General features: G+C 37.7%; 1 non-coding gene across 1 annotated transcript; it reads right to left on the reverse strand.

Annotated features, from left to right (window-relative positions):
* Positions 1-3,978: 3,978 nt before the first annotated feature.
* Positions 3,979-12,832, reverse strand: LOC105033430 (uncharacterized). Its single transcript, XR_012138432.1, has 8 exons — positions 12,480-12,832; positions 11,127-11,546; positions 10,651-10,818; positions 10,072-10,369; positions 9,238-9,310; positions 9,007-9,118; positions 4,438-4,517; positions 3,979-4,375 (listed from the first exon to the last, which is right to left on the reverse strand). It is a non-coding gene; the product is annotated as an uncharacterized protein (transcript).
* Between the last annotated feature and the right edge of the window lie 8,636 nt (positions 12,833-21,468).

The raw sequence follows: 21,468 nt of genomic DNA on the forward strand, positions 1-21,468 counted from the left end.
GGTATTAATACTAAGTTTCATGTATGGTATTTAAATTCCTTATTGCTTTCCGGTCTTGGTTGCTGAGGGGCAAATGGAGCCGCATGTAACAGTTTTGTTTCATATTAATGGAGAACTTCACTTATTCACCCTAAAAAAAAGTAGAGCCACACGTAGCATCCTCATTTGGATGCCTACATTTCAGTTGCATACTAATTAGGCTACAAGAATATTTTGCAATTAGTCGATTCACAATCCAAATGACCACAAGACGGATTGCAGTGGATCGAATATCTATTAACTAAAAAAAAAAATTTCTCTCCATTCTATCTCTATTAGAGTCTAAATACACCTATCCCATATCATCATCTCCATCATCCATTGTGCGCCATACCAACCCTACCTCCTGTCAGATCTCCTTGGCTGTATTCCATTGCTTCTCTCCTTGACCTTTCCTCCTCCACCTCTGCTTCCCCTCTCCCATCTCAAGTTCCTCATCATTATTCTTGATATCACTATTGGCCTTTACCACATTCAAGAGACCCACAACCATCTCCTTTGCCTTAGATTTTACCATAATAGCTTCCTCGTCACCCACCTCTTTTGCTGTCCTTGCTAACCCACCATATCTCCACCTAGCCTTGCCTACTCCTTATCTTTGCCCAAGTCCCTTACCCTAGCCCCTTTATCTGGACTGCCCTCATGCATGCACCACCCTCCTCTACTCTGCCTCCTCCATAACTGCTGTCCACCCCTTCACCTCTATGCCACCAAGTGTTGCCTCTGATCCCTCGCCCCACCCCTCTACTTCATCTTCTCTATCCTTCTCAAGGCTTTCACCATTGCCCAACCTCGGCCTATGACCAAGCCTTCGCTAATGGCATCTTTAACATCAATCTTTTTATCTAGAACACACTCATCTCCATGAATATTAAGTGCTCACATCCACTCACAAGATGTTCGGCAAAATATTTATCAGATATGCTCTCTTTTCCCCCAACTCTCTTCTAAACACAAGAAATGAACTTCGTTATAGATCAACTACTCTAACTTAAGTTGCAATACAACTTCAACTATGAGGCTGCAAACAATCTCATAGACTAAGATCTGGTAATATCCGTGATCATAGCTGCATACACAAACTAATTTGATAGATCCCACCACTTGATGCATTGAAGCACCCTTTCATGGTGAGAAGAATTGATTGAATGTTCTTATTTGTGCTATGTAAGATTTCATCCAGTGATGCACATCAAATAAATTGTTAGTAAATCTGGGAATCAGATATTTCACAAACAAGATAACAACACAATAACATAGCCATCTTCTTGACAAAGCAAGCATTAAATTAGTAGATTTAATATAATTAGAGTTTCTTCCAGAAAACTGGAAACCTTGGGCAGATATACAATTGATATATGTCGGGGCACTTAAAATATATTAGAACAGTATGTCCCCCTTGAATCATGTAGTCTAACTATTTTGTAAGAGAGGTGTTTAGCATATGCAAGCGGTACACCCTATGTAATATTTTAGGGGTCGTTCAGCCAAAAGAATTATTAAGCAGATCAGCAGATTCAGGTTGTTCAACCTGCATTCAATTTCTAACATACGAAATGCAGATTCTAGATCTCAGCCTTTTCCAACTTGAACCTGAAGCATTAACTGCAACATCATTAAGCCTCTCCATATAATAAATTCAGTTAATTCAACCCTGGGTAGTTGGAGGCATCAATATACATCTCCAACATGAAAACACCAATGCAGCTTTAGATCTTGAGCTACAGTATCTAAGTACTTGAAAAATGATAAATTTTATCCTATCCTGAAGAGAATATAATTTTACATCTTATTGTAGAGCATTGTGTTTCTTCCTTTATATATATATATATATATATATAATATATATATATATATATATATATATATTTGTGTGTGTGGTGTGTGTGTAAAATGTGTATGTATGTACGTACACACGTATGTATGCATGTACTGAACTTTCATTCTCAAAAGAAGCATGGATGCTTTATGACAACATTGTTAAGAAGATCTCGGAGCAGTAAAAATGCATCCCTTTACATTTGTATGTAAAAAAATTTGACACCCAGTACTCTTCATTCCTTCTCTTCCTTTGGGCTGCCGAATAATAATGCACGCTTCATTTTATATCAACTACTAATATCCGAAAATAACAACAACAAGTGAGAAACACATTATCATCAAAATGACTTGGCCAAACAATACGAAGAATTTTGGCAGTACAACTTGATTGTAGGTCCTAGCAGTTCCAACATTTTTTCTCATTCAAGGTCTGAAGTATAAAATGATCAAGATTGTATTTTAAATGACACATAACAAAGGATGCTCCTTCAACTAAAATTAAAGCAAAAAATAGAATCATAGTTGTTTCTGAAGAAAATTTCCACTAGTGATGATTTTCCACTATCTCAATATCATTGCTTTCCACATAGTAAAATTTATAAGCTTTCATGTTGGAAAGAAAATGATATCAGCTAATATGACAAAGAAATTGCAATAAGATTTTGGGACCAAATTCTTATATTTTGAGAATTTTTTATGCAGCTTCCCAGAAAATGGTGATTATGGAACTAAGCCTGCCCCATGTTGTACCACAGCAATGTTTATGTGATCAAAATTCTCCACATAGTCTGGTCTGGTTATGAAGTTAGATCAAAATAACATAACAAAGAAATTTGGTACTTAAAAGACAAGAAGCAAACAAGTTGCAAGAGTAGATTCAAATGCAGGAATATCAGAAGAAACTAGGGGAACAATCTAGGAAATTAAGGATGTAGATCTTTAAAAAAGTGATAATTAATATAATTTTTAACTGATTTCCTTATATATTTTAACTGAGGTAAGGATGTCTTGATATAAAGATGCTTGTTGATTCAGAAAATGAAATGCATTAGGAGCAGGTGATGAGAGTGAATACTTTAGAACATCAACTATTAAATATTATAAGTATGTTTCACTTCAAATACATTCATTATGAGACAAGAAAAAAGGTTTCTGCCAAGGCTCAATGCAGTATGCTAGTACCAAAGTCATGTTAGTGGACCTACTCAAAAGTTCATTTAAATTTGTGCCATTCTTTGGAAGAAATTATGAAGCTTGTAGTCAAACTGGATGAAAGCTTTATTTCCCCCACTGTGCACCAAAGATAACCCAGCACCATAGAAATCACACAAGCACATGTACATCTGAAGGATATCCTGGCTTCAGATATAAACTTGAAAAGGCCTTTGAAGGTCAATGAAAAAGATGTTTCTTTTTTCAAAAAAAAGGAAAATGTGGAGTCCCATTGCCAATGGTATCACATTGCTATGAGCAGGACATCTCTATGATATGCATGAATATTCACATGTGAGCATTTTGGGAAGACATATGCATGTAAGAATATTTTGTACAAAGGCCATATGCTTCTTCAGTATCTGATTGACCTACTGATTAAAGAATCAAAGAAAACATTCCTCAATGCTTTAAAACTTAGGCTGATAGGTGGAATGCTGGAAAGCACAGGGCAAAGGTCTATCAGTTGGTTAGTGTTAGTGAAGGAATTGAAGGATTTGATAGAATCTGTACTTCATAATTAAGGAGGGAGGGAGGGAGTGGAATGGGATTATTTGAAGGAAGGGGGGCCCTAGAGGGTGATGAACCAACAAGACAAGTTCTGTAGAAGTTTTAAAATATCTGTGACAAATAAAGTAACTTTACCTGTGTTTTGAGCAAATAGGAGCTTAAATTGTAATTTAGAATAAGCCAGCTTCTAGATACACCAGTTACAAAGCACCATGTGGGATTGGTTATATAGTTCTTTCTGATTAAAAGCCAGAGCAAGCTAGCACAAACTCTTCCTTTAAAGTCATCCAAAAACTTTGGGTCCGCACATGAGATAATAAAGTGGTGGCAAGTCCATACTCGAGTACCACAGGAAAGTCGGCAGTAATTATTGACTACGTATTTATACTCTCAATGTTTAGAGTCATAAATGAGATCTTTTTGTATTAGATAAACTCAAAAATTACACAATAAATAATGCTTGTACTCAGAGACAATTTTAAGTTATTACCCATAATGGAATGATCAAACAATGTCATCCATGGTGTTAAACACCAGCATTATTCCTGATTTCTTGATGCTGGGGAGCATCCATATTTTCGATTTCAAGATTGTCGATAGAATTTGTGTGATGCCCACCTCGTACATTTCGCTGGAGAGCAAACTGCAGATACCACCTAGCTCTCTGTGACAAGTAATCCTGAAATAAAGTATTTGTACTGATGGCGATCCCAAATCCGACGAATGAGGACAGTAGGACCATTATTATTGCAGTCACTTTCAGCTGTAAGTTTTGCAGACAATAACTGAAATTCTACCATCAGGATAATAAATTTTGCTGTATTAAGAAATCTACAATGTGAACAATCTACTTACCATATGCTGAAAGATGTAAGCACACAATATTACAACTGCAAACTGGAAAAAAGCATACACCCATATGCAACTTCCACTTGCTGAAAGTAAAATTCCAGAGTAGAATATCAGCATAAGCAAAGAAAAACATCACTATCAGAAAAGCAATAGGAAGAAAAGAGACTATATAAATTCATGCATTTCAAATATCTACCACATATATACTGCAAAGTCATGAAGCTTTTGGTTACAAATTTGCGGAGCTTTTAGTAACAAATTCTGTAACTCTTGCATGCTCTACTTCCAGTTTTCAGTCAAGTGACTTCCTATCGATGCTCAAGCCAATGGTTTCAGTCCAACTCTTAAGCTCTTGTTTTTCCTTTCCCCCCTCTTTTTCTTTCTTTCTTTTTCCTTGAGACCCAACTCATGTCCTGAATGTCATTTATTGATCATTTCTTCAAGACTGCAACAAATTTCAGTTCCCATTGTGTACCCTGAAGGGTCCTACATGCCTTTCCCTAACTTGGTCCTTTTATGGCTAAACAATGGATCGCATTGTTAATGCCTTTCTTCACATTGCTTTAATGCTTTTGCATACCCTAGGTGTCAAGAAGTTTGTCCAGTCACTCATCATATATTCACCAGACGTTTGGCTTTCTATCAATAGAAATTGCCTTTAAAGCTTTCAGTCTTGTGGCCTCTATACTAGCCATTTTTGTTTTAAATGCACAACCACCTTCTCAATGATATTCTCCAAATTCCCTTACTATCAAATAAGCCCTGATATGAGAATCGATGATGGGGAACAAGGCTGGAAGCATTATGGAAAAGTTTATAAAAGGTGAGGGAAAAAAGATTCCAAGGCTCATGAATATGACAATTTGGGCTTGCTTGGAGAGCTTGAGTAGTTTGATATTCAGTCCAGTGTTAGTTTTATGTTTATTAGTTTATGTTTGGTCTTGTTTTTCAGTAATTCGAGTGTCAGAGGTAAATCTGGAATTTTGGCTGTCAGGGGTAAATCTGTAATTTTTAGATTTGCTGGAGATTTCCAGATTCTCCAGGTTTTCCAGAGTCAGAGTCCTTATTTTTATGAGTTCTTAGTTGGTCAAACTTTCCTTTATTAGGATTTTCTGATCAGAGTCAAAGTTTCCTTTACTTGGATGAGTCTAGAGTCTCGGGTTTATTGCTTTATATATTATGTCTTGTACTAGTTTTTGGGCAGCCAGAAAAATAAAAAACGTTTCAGAATTCAGCTTTATGTTTTCTTGAGGGTGTGATTGCCTTCTCCTACATGTGATTGCATAGAACCCTAGGTGTGATTGCTTAGGTTAGTTTATCTTTTATTTTCTTGTTCTTTACCTATCAAAACAGATCTACTGCAGCCTAAAAATGATCCTTCCTACAACCAAACAGCCCTACAACTTATTTCCTTCATCCCAAATCCTCAACCCCAACCTTAACTCCATCCTAATCCTTAATCTAGTGCTGGTTTTCAGATCCTATATCACATCAAGTGTGCCATTTTTGTAGCTTGTATGCCATCAAAATTTCCTAACAGAGATTCCTAGCAGCATCTTTTTGTCGCTTTGCACTGCTGACCCAACATTACTTTCAGTTTCCTTCCTATTAGTTAACTTCTTTGGTAGTCTACTTCAACTGCTAATTGACTTCATTATTCTGTACACCTAGTTATGGAGCTGCTTCACCATCTCATCAACCTCTAGTTTGTATTGTTCAATCCACTTAGGTGCTGGTCTAAGTCATTCCACAAGGTTACTTTGATGGGCTAGATTATTGCTAAAATTTGACTAGATTGATTTTTCTAGATAACATAAGATCATCATTTATTTGACCTATGAAGCTCATAATTTGAGTCAAACTGCTGCAAGGATGGGTTGACCTTGAGAAGAAGTGTTAATAGCTTGATTTGACATGAAAGTGATCCATGAAAAAGGTTGAAAGCAAGGTTTGCCGAATTGGATGGAACTGTCCGATTCAAAGCATGCCAAACTATACTGGTGGCTGACCAGCATGATTCCAGCATCCAAAATGAGACATCGGCGAGGATAGGGTGGAGGGAGAAGGAAAAAAAGGAAATGAGGGGGGTAGGGAAGGAGAGGGAAATGCCGGGTTGGCCATCGAAGGCCATTGGAGGGCCATTGCAGCCGCCTAAGCTCCGCCCTTCTCCAGAGAGAGGAAGAGAGAGAGAGAGAGAGGGAGGAAGAGGGTAGGGAGGCTGGCGGTGGCTGTCGGAGCCCCACAGATGGCCAGATCTCCATTCTCCGTCCTCTTGTAGAACAAAACAAAGTCGCCAACTTTATTGTAAGTTGGCAAAAAAAATAAAATCAATCGATTAAAGCAAGGACAAGTACCCCTATTTTGACATGTAGGAAGGCAAGGAAGGAGATCCGACCATCCAGAGGCCTCTGCAACCCTCCCATGGCCACAATCAGCCTCCCCACCCTCTCTCTCTCCTTCGCTCACTCTCCCTCCCCGCCTTTCTCTCTTTTCCTCTCTTGGTTCTTCCTCTTTCCTGCTGCTCTGGTCATCTGAGGCCTCTACAGCCCTCCAGCGGTCACCGCCAACCTCCCTGTCCTCTCCCTCTTTCTCTCCCTCTCCTTCCCTTCCCCTGTTCTCTCTCTTTTTCTCTCTCTGGTTCTCCCTCTCTCCTGTTGTCTCTGCTGTGTCAGTCTGGGCTCGGCATATAATGGCACAGGGGCGTACCAAACCGTATCGCCGGCAGACGGGCTATGGGCCCCAATACCAATATAGCCAACCTTGGTGGGGAGAAACTTTATTTGCTAGAAGTTTACCATAAAACCACATTTTAGACATGTTAGATACTCAATGGTGAAGATTGTTTGTGCAATAAAAGCATCATATGGTAAAGTGTAGGTCAAGAATAAGGACTTAAGTTGTTTTGAGGTGATGCAATAGGTCAAGATAGAAGGTGAAATGAAAATGCTTAAGATAACATCAAGAAAAGACCGGAGCAAATGATGAATTGATGGTGTTGCACCATCAAATTACCAAGAGTTGCTTTTGGGGCTTGCATCGAACATTTGATGCATCAAGTGCCATGAAGGAGAGGAAGAAGCTTTTAAGCATATTCTTAAATAGATAATACTAGGTTTGTCGTACCAGTTGGTATCAATATATACCGACACTATAATAGGATGGTATTGGTATGGAGTCCAGTAACGAGTCAACCTTGGATAATATGCTTCTAATTTCAAGGTCAAGTAATGAAGAAACCATCTATACACCTCCTTATAATCCATTATGACATTTGCAACTCCGAAAAGGAAGTAAGGATGAGAATATCCTCGTTGCAGAAGAATAAATGAAGAAAAAACAGATAAGTGAATATATAAATGAATAAAAGATTGGTCATGTGGCTGCATCCCAAAGTTTGCTGGAGGAGTACAGCAGCCACTTTTCATAAGCAAAAAAGAGTTTTCATCTGATAACGATTGTTCAATTTATGCAATAAGAAAAGAATGGTGTCAGTGCATATATAGACATAAAAAAACAACAATCTATGATATAGATAGCATGCTTTTAAGGTTGAGTGACAAAGAAGCGATCTGAATACCCCCTTATGGCCCTTTGCAACTCCTAACAGGGACAAATTACTAGGATTAAAATCTTGGCAACTTCTTGTTCAAACATTTTCATACTTCTATTGCTATACTGTATTTTATCCTCTACCTTCCTAATGGGTGAACATTCTGATGGCAAACAATCACTTTTCAGTGCACCTTGATTTTATGTTTTTACTATTATCTGTATATTTATCCATTTGTTCAAGTTTGTGTTTCAATCTGGTCCATTGACTCTTAAGTATACCTCAGTATGATACTATGATCCAAACCCCTGCCCCAAATCATGCCTTCCCTCTTCATCTAAATTTGTTAAAAGACCGAGAGAAACTTTGAAGATTGCCCCCTAGCTTCACAAGCTTAAACTGCATAATTAATATGATTGGTCTTGCTATGTGCCAATTGACCCTAATGGTAGGCCCTTCTCTTAGATTGCACTGGACTTGTTCCCTGAACTGGAAGACATAAAGTTGAGAGAAACTTTAAAAACATTCACAAACTACCAAGAATAAACCTTGATTAATAAAAGCAAGTGTTATTTTTCTTTTTCTCTCTTCTTTTAGGTGGCGGATGTATAAAGTTTAGTAGCATATTGAATTGCATAATGCATTATAGCACAGTATTGTCTAGCGTGTCATTCAAAATATGGTCACAAAGACTGTAAAATTGTTTTTTTCATAGATTCCCTTCATATGTGTCCTATTTAATAAGTTATTTAGAGCTTTAGATGTTTTCCAGAGTTAATGCACTCATTTTAGTACTTTCTCTCTAACTATACACCATTTTGCACCAAATTTATATCTTATAACATAAGATCCATGAGGCAATTAGCTTTCATCAGTTCCCAAATGAATTAGTTATTGACTTTACAGGTTCATAAAGCAACCAATAGTTGTCTAGAGAATGAATTATATGTTAAGAAGGACACAGAGAGAGAGAGAGGAATCATGACATTGAAGAAAGTGAAGAAATGATCAAAACCTCTTACCCACTAAACAAGCTATCATGGATGACAGAAAACCAAGAACACTACCGAGAGTCAAAGATATAGCCAGAGTATGTATGCCTGTATCAGATGCCTGTTTCTTCGAAGTTGTTGTCTGGTATAGTTTACAGAGAACAAAAAGTTAGACAGCATCAACATATTCCAACTGATATGTCAATTATACAATCAGGAAAATGATTTATCATTTAGCTCTATAGGCAAAGAGTTACTTACAATAAGAAGCTCCAGGAAACATATATAGAAGAGCATGCTAAATGTAACCAGAAATTGCACATCATTGCAAAACCTGTTAGAAGCAAGAATGGAACTAAATATTTACAACATTAGAGCCATATATGTAGACATTGAAAGACAGTTCGATGATTAATGATTGTGATAGTTAACCTGCAAACTGCATATATAATGCCCATATTTATCATTCAACTGAAAAACTGTTGAACAATGCACCTTGTGCTTTACTTCCTTGAAATAATGGTAGAAACGAGTTGGGATATTTAACTTAAAGATGGCACTGAGAGAGTTGATATGGGGACTGTAATTCTATCAAAATCGGTAATCAGGAAAAAACTTAACAACATGCAGAGGTCATGCTTTCCTTGATTTTTAGTCAAGAGATCCCCATGATCCATACAATCAATATTTCTACTAATATTATTGAAGAAAGTTGAACAGATGAATCATATACTTTTAGCGCAGATATCCATGTGACAAGAAAGAAATTTCAGTTTGCAACATTTATTTAATTGATGGGAACTTAAAAGCATGTAATAGATGAATAACAATCACATAAAATTAATGCATGCTATGGTCTGTGGATTTGATTCTTATTTTCCATATGGATAAATATAATGACAGTAAGGAAAATGATATAAAGATACATATGGATTTAAGTTATTCAACCAAAGGAATGGGAGTTTTAACCATGCAGTTTAGTGTCTCCTCAAGAAAGTACTGCAGATATGCCATTTAATATTTTCTTCAAGGCAAAAAGCAAAAAGATCAAGATCCTATATTGCAAAAATGTGAATCTTCATAGTCTGTTTTTACCAGTGGTGACTAGCTTGCCTCTGCCAAAGCGCATCTGGTGGCTGGACACTAGCAGTCTGAGGATGTTGTAATCTCATTAAAGTCACAGGTAGGTTTTTAACATCCTGCTTGCAGATGTCACACGTCCTATTACCTTTAATGATAAACCATTTAACTGCACACTCCTCATGTGCAAGTGCAAGTTCACCTTTGCAACTGCATTCCATCTTCAGAACTTGCCTACCATCCATGAACTCAAGCAAGCATATTCGGCAGACTGCCTCTTCCTCAAGAATATCTTCCCCTTCATCTTGAGTTTCTGCAAGTATAAATTTAACAGAATAACTTTAATGTCTCCATGGTAAATATAAATAAAAAATGCACATATTGCGCGAATTTATATGAAAAAAAAAACTTGATTTGGTGAATAGAGTTTAAAATTCAGCTTCAACGATAAAAAATTGGCAAGCAATTGTTATCATCAGTAAATGATTAAGTACTTCAGGCTTACAGACAGTGTCATGAAACAAGAATAATAAAATCAGAATCAAGAAATTGGCATGCACAGCTAAGAGAAACTTGAAAAAAAAAAAAAAGCACCTTCATTTGCTTCTACAGCATGATTTGGTGAACTACCACCATGGTAGAGTGCGAGTTTGCTGATATTACACGGACTAGACCCCCAAACGAATTGATCTGCTGCAAACTGCTTTTCACATTGCCAGGTAATGAAAATGAGCGTGGAATTTGCTTCTGAATATCTTCTTTCTGTTGAATAGACAATAATCCACTTGTAAGAAGCTCAGAGATGTTAATACAGGTTTAACATAAAACTTCAAAAGGATTTCCTATTCAATTTCCATACATTTTTTTTTCGAGAATATAACTTTAATGTACACTGTAGCTTAGATTATCTAAGATATATAAACGTGAACTTAAAGATTTTTACATCAGAAACCTAAAAGCAAGATCTGATTAAAACAAAACAGACAAGAACCAGGCATTTGTTTATGAATGTGCAAATGTGTAGACATCTTTTTGAGAACTAGGATGGGTGAAAGAGAAAAAAAACTTACATCCAAATCAGTGGGGTCAACTTTGAGATTCTCCTGTACAGATGGAAGACCTGAACCGGCAACTTGTGTCACAGGTAAAGAGCGTGTCCTATGTGCTGATACAGAGGACACATCTTTGGTCAGAGATGATGGCCTCCATGCAGAAGTTTTCTCCTGTTGTTGTTCTGAAAATAATGTCTGAGCGAGAACTGCCTGGTCACATTGTGTTGTCGAATCTGTGGTCTGAAAGCCGAACTGTGGAAGCTGAGTTCTGATAGATGATTTTGTCCTTGCTGAAGTTTGTCTAGGAGGTAACCTGTTTTTTCTATTAGAACTAAAATTGGATACCGGAGAAATAGTTCTTTCCATAGAAGTAGGCAGTGGGGTTTCCAAGGATCTTGATACAGTTTCTCCTTGAACTCTTTCACCTGCATCAGATACCTGAATGGCCATTCAAAGACTCATCAATGACATGCCTCACTATATAATATCTTGTAATATAAGACAATAGGAATTATGCATCTAAAGAAACTAGCAAACTTTGGACGTTCAAGAAACAATTGATGACATATAAAATGGAGACAGGAAAGTCAACAAAATGATGAAAAAGATTGAGAAAATAATTTATAGCTCATTTGATTGAATCATGGTAATCATCATATGCCATAACTATTTCAAATATATAGAATCTACAAAGCGGATATAAGAAAGACTAGTTCTCTAAATTAACTTTACAAGTTTGTATGTTGATGTTGTATACCATTGACATGCCACAAGAAGGGCTTCTCATTAGTGCAAGCAAGACCCAAGTAGATGTCATGTCTCATTTGCTCTCCGAACGTTATAGATATTCAGATAAGAAACTTATTTAACACATCAAAAACTCACAGATTTCAGGCAGCGCGACCACCATCTCTTGACCAGTATAATCTACGAAACATATTCGATGCTTTGCACTTTTTCCAGCATATACCAAGTTCACATAAAAAATATAGGCCACCATTTACCGTATCAGAAACACACAAAAACTTGATTTTTTTTTTTTTACTTGAATTCATGTTTCCACTGTAACTCAATCTCGTAAATCAAAATACTCCTTTCTCAAATTTACTATCATCAGAACTTACAAATCCAATTTCCAATCTAAATATCTCTCTAATTTTTCCTCTCCTTCCTTGAGACATTAAAAGAGACCTCTTTTAATCTCAGTATATGAGTAGAATCCGATCCCAAGCAATTAATTGCAAATGCCACATGCTAATGCATAAAGAAAAAAAGAAGTAACTTTAATTGTTTTTTGTTTTATAAAGATCTCAAAAAAAAAAAAAAGAAAAAAAGTCATAACAAATGTTCATAGAATTAACAGAAAAACACCTGTTGATCGGAAAGATTCTGCAAAGCTTCCACATCTAATCGCGATGGAGTTCCAGAACTTGCCATCGGCTGTTAAATTCGAAGAGATCGCCGATTGGAACGGAAAGATGAAGCGCCCCCGGTTGAGTTCTGACGACGCTTGGGAGTTCCGACAGACGGAGCGCTCCCGGGCTTTAAGTAGGCAATTCAATTTCAGATCAATGTAAAGCACTATATGATACGAGGCCCCACAAAATTCCCCAACTTTGTTTGCTTACCTCCATGGTGGTCCTGGCTTTTAAAAGTTTCTGACTAGAGTAAATTGGGCCCAAATCTAGTTTCATGGTATCAAGAAAAAAGACCTTCATAACCTTTTTTTTTTTTTTTTTGGTTCTGACTAGTTTGATTTGATTTTTGGTTCTGACTAGTTTGATTTGATCTAGAGCCTTCAGCATTTGGGAATTAAACCCCATATCCCACAAAAGCACACCCCTTTTCTATGTTTCACAAGAACAAATGCCTTTGAAGAGGGAAAAGATAGAAAGAGAACATAATGGGATCCATCTATAGGGAAAGAACATGGGATATAAACGAAAGAGAGAACAAATAATATATGTATTTGAAGTATATATTGAAAGCTTTCCTTGATAGACATTATTGTCATTGCACCGAGAGGAATGATGAAGGGGACAACATGCAATGCATTGTGACGTGTATTTTTCTTCAACATAATAGGGAAAGAACATGGGATATAGACGAAAGAGAGAACGATATAAATATATATTTGAAGTATATTTTCATAGACATCATTGTCATTGCATCGAGAGGATTGATGTACAGGACAACATGAAATGCAATGTGACATGTATTTTTCTTCAAAAACTCTTGCTTTTATCTCTCGTGATACAAACAAGATACAGTGCAGATTTTCTATCATAAGAAGAGCTCGGCTACATTGATATGATAGACTGGACCTCAAATTTAAGCTATATTCATTTTAGTCAGGCATGGATCTATTTAAAATTTGGCAAAATTTTTTGTGCAGTGCTGACGGTGTAAAAAATTCGATGTGAAGTACACTGTTTGATTTATATAGTCATCATTTTTCAACGCGTATTTAATATCTGCAGATCAGTTTTTTCGTTTAAAAATTTTATATGATCTCGATCTTTTGAAAAAGTATAACATTATATGTCCATATTATGACATCCTGCATCCGTAACATGCATAGAATGTCATAATTTTTTTTAAAAAATAGAAATATTTTCATCATTTAAAATTTTTAAATAAAAAAACTGACTTGCAGGCATTAAATGCATGTTGAAAAGTACGATAAAAATATTTCTCTCATATTATGATATCTTAGACCATATTATGACATTCCGCACTATATTCCGCTATGCGATGTCATATTTTTTTTCAAAAGACATAAATATTTTTGTCATATAAAATTTTTAAACGAAAAAATTGAATTGCAAGTATTAAATATATGTTGAAAAATGATGACTGGACGAAGCAGTGCACTCCACATCAAATTTTCTACACCGCCATGGTGCATAAAGAATTTATCTTAAAATTTGATATTTTTATATCCAAATCTGGCCATCATCAGCGCTAATTGCATCGCTTTCGTTCTTCCCATCTCAACCCCTATTTTTATAACAGAATCTCTGGCATTCCCTGTCACTCCGTAATCCCACATATGGTTAGTTACTACTCTGGTCTTTCACCTCCAATTTTCTTTTGGGGATGCTTGCCAACTAGGCATCCTAGGAAACAAGCCAACATAATCTCCTATGATGCTAAGGGCCAAGAAAAGGCTAATTGATCAATCATAGAGTACCATAGAACTTCACTTGCTATTCCATTGATTCTCATATCATGTGCAATGTAGATAGGAAAATTCTTAGAAACTTTAGGAGTCGAGTTTTGGAAACACAAGCTTATCACGTTTCTCTCAGTCCACCATCCTAGTGGTTTACACGTCACAAACGTAGGTTGGGTATCGGTGAAAATGACAAGCTTGCTCCTTAGAGTAAGTTGATGCCAGGCAGCTAGGCTTACTTGTGCATGGCATTCAACACACGTTTCACCTGGTATCGGTCCGTTTCAAGTTGACAGAATGAATTTGGGCATTTAGATGATTGATTTATTTGGACGAGAATTTTTTTATGGAATGAGTGAGGAAGAGGATATGTTCAGCCTTCCAAATGTACTTTCTTTGTTCTTTCTGAAAATTTTTAACATACGATAGAATATGTTGCGACCAATCTCGATTGCATCTGTAATCGGTGAAGAGCTATTTGCAAAAGAAAATTCACTGGTCAGAATTGTGCCCGACGGAAAACCTCCAATGCTTAAATTAGTGAGGAGTATCGAATAGGAAGTTGAATATAAAATATGATAGAATATCAGCCCAAAAATATCTTGCAATCACTGTTCTTTTACTTCTTTTTTATAGACAAACTGTTAGTAACCGTATATAATGGTTAAGCACGTCGATCCCATTTATTCTAATACCATGTGATCATGGGGTGGGCGGTTGGTGCCCATTAATGATCGTATATGTAGTCGTTACACATCTTTTACACTGATAGTTTTTGATATACCGATTGTATGTCAATGATCTGAGTGTGCCTACTGTATGTCAGTAATTTTGACATGCCAGGTGACCATCGCTATCAAAAAAGATGATTGAGGGTTGTCGACAATCAATCAGCTTACCGATTGATAGCTAGTAGTTCGTGTCCATTGGGCCAATTGAAAGTCGGATGATGGATCGTAGGTATTATAGTCGAACCGAAACTCATTCAGCAATCCCGCTTTGATGGTCCCATGTCAGTCGTTGACATATAGTTAGTTGACCCACTGTGAATCGGGAGAGCAGGTTCGATTGCCCCAATAGTTGCCCCCCACTCCCAAATCCAAGGTGACTTGACATGTGGCCTGACACGTTGGATGATGGAAGTTATATCTCGAGCTCTGATTCTATGGTCGATTCGGCTGTAGGTATTAATAATTTCTCGAAAGACTGAAAAGTCTCCAACCGTTTTGTCATTTCGATGGTTGTGCGATCATCATTGGAGTGTCAATTCGAGGAGATAGTTATTTAATACTGCAGTCAGTTAGACGGCTGGACGATCTGGTGGATCTGACTTTGACTAGTCGATTGCTGTCATGCGTTCAGTTATTATTGGCTCTAAACTATTCACACGGATAGTGATGATGTGGCATGATCAGGTGATAGGTGTGTTGAAAGGTCCGACTGATGGTTGGTCCAGACGTCACCACATATCAAAATCTGAGACAGTCTCGATTTGAATGAATTTATCCTGACCGTCGATGGATCTTATATGTATAAGACTACTTTCTTTACTTTAAACCTTCTACTACAACTTTGTCTGTTGTTCCCCTGCAAACGAGGGTTTTTTCGTAGGTGTTGAGGGTGTTTTCTTCTTCCTCCTACATTTTCGTGATCTCCAATCTCTTTAAGTTACCAGGTTAGGTTTCTCCTTCCTTCTTTTCTCCCCTTTCTTACCTTCTTCAATTTATTTCTTCACTATTTTTGATGGCCAGTAGCAGTAAGAAGGGTAAGGAGAAGGTTAGAGTAGATGAGCCCCCTCGCGATAGTCGATCGGGTGACCCAATTAACGATTCTCCTTTGGATCTAGATGTGGAAGTTTCTTCCTTGTTCGAATCTAATATCGTTCAAATTCGAAAGCAATATCATATTTTGGAGTAATTTTAGCTTTTTATGCCTGGTCCGGATGGTCGAGTGTGTTCTCCTCCTCTGGGCTAGGTGGCAATTTATGTAGAGGACCTTCGAATCGGTCTTTGTTTTTCAATTTTGAAATTTGTTTGGAATCTCCTTGATTATTATAGAATTTGCCTTGCTCAGTTGACTCCAAACTTCATTCGGCTAATCGTCAATTTTGCTTTATTGTGCCATATGATCCTGACCAATCCTTGGCCTTCACTTTTCATGTTTTTTTCATCCTTCGTCCACACCCAAAGGCCAAGGATTGGTGATTTTTCAACCTGAGGAAAGGTCAGTCATTTATCTCCGATCTTCCTTCTTCCATCCATGGATGGAAGAACTAATTTTTTTTTATTTCTTCTTCTTTGTCTTGGGGTTCCATCTGGAGAAACCCGAGGACAAGCTCAAATGAACATAGTCGAGTTGAAGTCATCGATCGGAAAGACTTTCTCCGACTGAAGGACATGGAGGTCCCTTCGCAGTGAGAGTTGTTGACGGAGCTGGCTCTCTACGTCGTCGGACTTAGTTCCGTACTTGCCGTAGGTATAGCTTAGTCGGTCTTTCCTTTTTTCTTTTTCATTTGATTTCAAATCTATGACTAAGTCGTTGTTATCTTTTATTCACAGCTATGGGATGACCATCGACAGACGAGATCCGATGATTTGCCATCAAAAAGAGGCCGACTACTGGTGCGAGTCCCTCTTGGGCTTTGAAGAAGAGTCGGACCGATAGTTAGCCGATGGTGGCAAACCAAACTGACATCACGTCATAGTCGCTCCGAAACTAGTTATCGCACTGTCAGCTCCGACCGTGCTTCCACCCATCGAAGCACCTTCGCCTGTCAGGGAGACAAGAGGGCAGGATGATGTCATCATGGTTGTCATTTCGGAGTTGGCCAACGAGAGGCCGACTATCTCTCAAGTGCCGCCTATGCCCATTCCAGAGCTGGCCAGCATGCGGCCGACAATGTCTCGGGCAACTCCCATGCTCGAATGGATGGATTCTCCAGCCAAACGGCTGTCTATCCAATAGCAAGGAAAGGCTCCAGCTGTTTCTAATGGCAATGAGGCTCTGGAAGACTGGATGGAGCACTGTGACATTCGGATTCGTGCTGGTGAGTCGGCATTGGCGAACCCAAAGCTTGCAAAGCGGCTTCTAGAGGTTGCACTTCTCCCTACTGATCGAAAAAATAGGAAGAGTCGAATCGTGTCCAACATGTTTTCATCTTACTACCTAACGATCCTCAGTATAAGTAGATATTTCATCTTCTGTTTGTCTTTTTTACACTTACTTTTTCTAATTATTCTTCTTTTTTTTTTTCAGCTGGTGCACGATATGTTGGCACTAGAAAGAGGGTATCAGACGATCGCAGATATCCGTCGAATGTGGGCTGACAAGGTCACGACTGTGAATGCCGAGAGAATTGTTGCCATCGAACATCTCCAGGCAGCAACTGAGCGGGAGAAAGTGGCGGCTGAGTGGGAGAAGAAGGACTAAGAAAAGATCTCCCACATGAAGGCTGAGTTGGAGTCGGCCCGAGCCGAATTAGAGTTGGCTCAGCAGACCATCAAGTCTCAAGAGTTTTGGATCAAAAAGAAGAAGAATAAGCTTAGTCGACTCTGGAAGGAATATGATGGCTGCACCAAAGAACTAGAGGAAGAATGGAAAAAGCATTGGGCCACCGAAACACGACTGTCACTAGCCGATGCGGAGTCGGTGTCCATGAACGAGGAGGCACGGACCACCCAGGAGGCTCTCAATCGGGCCATCGAGGATTATAAGAAGTCAGAAGACTTCAAGAATGAAATCCTCGAGGGCAACCACGAGGCCTACTAGATCGGGTATGCGGACAGTCGAGACGCAGTCAGAGAACTCTATCTGGAGCTGGATCTGAGTAGCATCATAGTTTCGACCTGGGAGGAGAGGTCATCTGAGGCAGTACCGATTGCTGAAGGAGCTGCCCCAATTGACAAAGTTACATCGGCTACTGTAGAGGCTACCCCAGCTACAGAGGAAGTTGCACCAGCATCGGTCGAAGTTGAGCCTGCTATTGTTGAAGGTCTGGAGGCCGAAGTTGTGGCGGCTACCGATGCAGCAGAGGAGGACACTGATTGGTAGTTAGTGTAGATATTATAAGTTTATCCTTTTTGTTATCTGACAATGGTCCAGTTTTTGTTTTTGTACCTGGACTTTGATCCAATTTTGTAATCCCTTCTCTGATAAATGAATGAAAAATTTTTTCAAGTGTTGAATCTTTTGTGTGCAATCATCTTTCATGGTAGATAATCGCTGTCAATGTAGTCGAATAGTAGTTGTAGAGATTGCCGAATGTCCTTCGGTGCATTGTTCCACTCGATCGTGGCTGAATCGGTATTTTATTCCACTCAACCGTAGTTGAGCTGGCATATCATTCTGCTCAACCATAACTGAGTCGGCATAGCATTCCGTCCGATCATAGTCGGATCGGCATATGGTTTCACTCAATCTTGGTTGAATCAGCATAATGTTCTACTTAGCCATAGCTGAGTCGGCATAATATAGTTGTTTGCTTGATGTTGACATGTAGAGTCGTTCGACTGAAGTTGAGTCGGAACGTATTTTGGCTGAATAGTCATCTTTTTTTCTCTGTTTTCTCTCTCTCTCCCCCTTATCTCTTCCTAGACGTCTACTTTCTCTCTCTAAAAAAATACCACTATCTCTCTCTCTTCCCTCTCTTCCTTTTTTGAGTTTGAATCTCTACTTTCTCTCTTTATTTTCTCTCACTAAATTTTTTTCTTTCTAGACCGTTTCCCTCTATCTGTAATTTTCTCTCCATGATTGATCCAGTAAAAGATGTTTTTAATAATTCTAATCTAATTCTAGTAAAGCAAATCGTGATCTATGGTCATCGGACAGCATGCCAGTACCCATCTTGATTAGATAAAAAATCTTTAGATTTGATCATCCTTAATTAGATAAAATTAACATGATTGGACTGACTTAGATCATAAGATACAACTATGATTCATCATGTCTTCTTTAATTATTTATGTCCTTTCTGATTATTGGATTCAATTATATTTAGGGATGTAGTTGTCTCGATAAAAAAATATCCAGCAAAGGGATACTGTGATCTGATCTATGAATTGAAGATTTTGAAAAGAAATTTATGAAATTATGTGGATTTGGTGGAATATGTGTGATGTAAGTAATGCAATTTTTTTTTAAATTTATCAGTAAATTATATCGTATTTATAATTATTGAATTTTTAAACATACTATTTATAATTTGTGAATATGAAGCATAATATTTATTGATTAAATCTATTATAGATACTATTGATGCATTACCGAAAGCATTGATTTCATTATAGAGTTGTGATTGATTGATTTTGATTTTGGATGGTTTTATGCATTGTTTGATTGAAATACTAAATTGAATTTATCGAAAAGAAAGATTTGAATCAAGATAGATTTTGACTCGTAGCCTAACTATGTATCGAAATCCTGCCAATGTGAGTTATATATTGGCATATCGATATCCTGTCAGTGGGGGTTATGCACCGGTATATCGATATCCTATCAATGGAGGTTGTGCATTGGTATATCGACACCCTGTCAATAGGGATTATATACTGGTACTATGATTAGTTCATAGCTATCGAGATGAATAGGATATTTTAAAAGAGATTGATTTATGAATTTGAAAATAAATTTTGAAAAGATTGAATTTGAATGATCTTATTTTGATAGTATTGTATATTTAAATTGATGCACCGTGCATAATTATTTTTAGTATATTATTATTATTGAATTTATTTAGCTAAAGAGGACATTGCTTACTGGGCTCTTTAGCTCATGATAAATTTCTATTTTTTTTACAGATTCAGAGATCTAGCTTGACTCTGAAATTCAATATGGAAGAGTGAATTAGAGGAAGATTTTGATTTTTTATTTTAGATTAGGATTTATTGAGATTTGATTGTAAGACTATGAAATTTTATTTTATAAGATATTTAATTTAGTTATTTGATATAAAGTTGAATAATAAATTATTTGAATTCTATTCCACTATGATGCGTTGATATCGTCATGAGATATTTTGCATGCTTATGAGAAGATTCTTTCATGAGTATGCTGTGGTTGTCATGATCTTCGGCTCACGATCTCGAGTCAGAGAGCGTGATAATATCACTATGTAATATAATTAGTTACTTTGAGAGTTATGGAGACGGTCTTTTCTATATCCATGGGGTTCATCTTGATTTGGTTGTAGCCACTATACCCATCCACGAATGAGAACATCTCATGTCCATTGTTGTGTCTATGAGCAAATTCATGTTCGATAAAAAAAAAAAAATTTTGGATAAATTTTGTTTAGGTCTAAAAAATTAACACAACAGTAGAATTTGCCTGACTGTTGCGTCAACAGCCTTCTGCCATTTTTTCTTCCCACTGATCTCATGGTTCCTCTGTGCCCTCAACTCCAAATCCTCCACCTTCACCATCATCATCAGTAACAGCCAACTTTTACCACCACAATCTAAACCACTTTCTTCATTCCTAACACCCTGACAAAGTTTGCTTCCTAGTGCAGTCATGCACATGGCCTCCATCATTTGCCACACCACAGGCATGTGATAAGCCTGTCCCTGTCAGACGTGGAGCATCACGCCGCGCGGTGGGGACTCCGTGCCTGTATCCTTGGCCGTTTACCACCCTCTCTTATCAGTGAACCCCTTACCAAGTTGCCATTTGCGAATCGCCACACCAACCCCTCCTGAGGGCAAAGTGGCCTATGGTATATATGGGACGGATACACCGTTAAACGCCACCATCAATGCTCATCATCTCTGCTCCCCCAATCCAGCTTCCCGCCTGCCTCCCACATTGCCTCATATGAGGGCTTATTACGTACCAAATATTTTATATCTAGAAAAAATAGAATAAAATAAGCAAAAAGAATACTGATGGTCCAGTTCAATTTGGATGGTAATGATGCTTAATTAAGTTTCCAAGTAAACCGCAAGTTTGCTTGGCACATGAAATATCGTGCAGAGGAGCATGAATCTCCCATCCAACCAAGCTCTCATCCCTCTCCTTTGCCCTCTTATTACCGCACTTGTTTCACCGGTCCCTTCGATTCTCTGGGTGCTAGGATTTTCATCGCCACCGTGCACTACTGAGATAAAATAATCAAATAACTCAAGTAGAGAATGGTCACCACGGACTCAGTTTGTGAAGTTCAATCATCTAAGCATAGGTTTCCATGTA

Source organism: Elaeis guineensis, chromosome 2, assembly GCF_000442705.2.
Source record: "Elaeis guineensis isolate ETL-2024a chromosome 2, EG11, whole genome shotgun sequence".
Lineage (NCBI taxonomy): Eukaryota > Viridiplantae > Streptophyta > Magnoliopsida > Arecales > Arecaceae > Elaeis > Elaeis guineensis.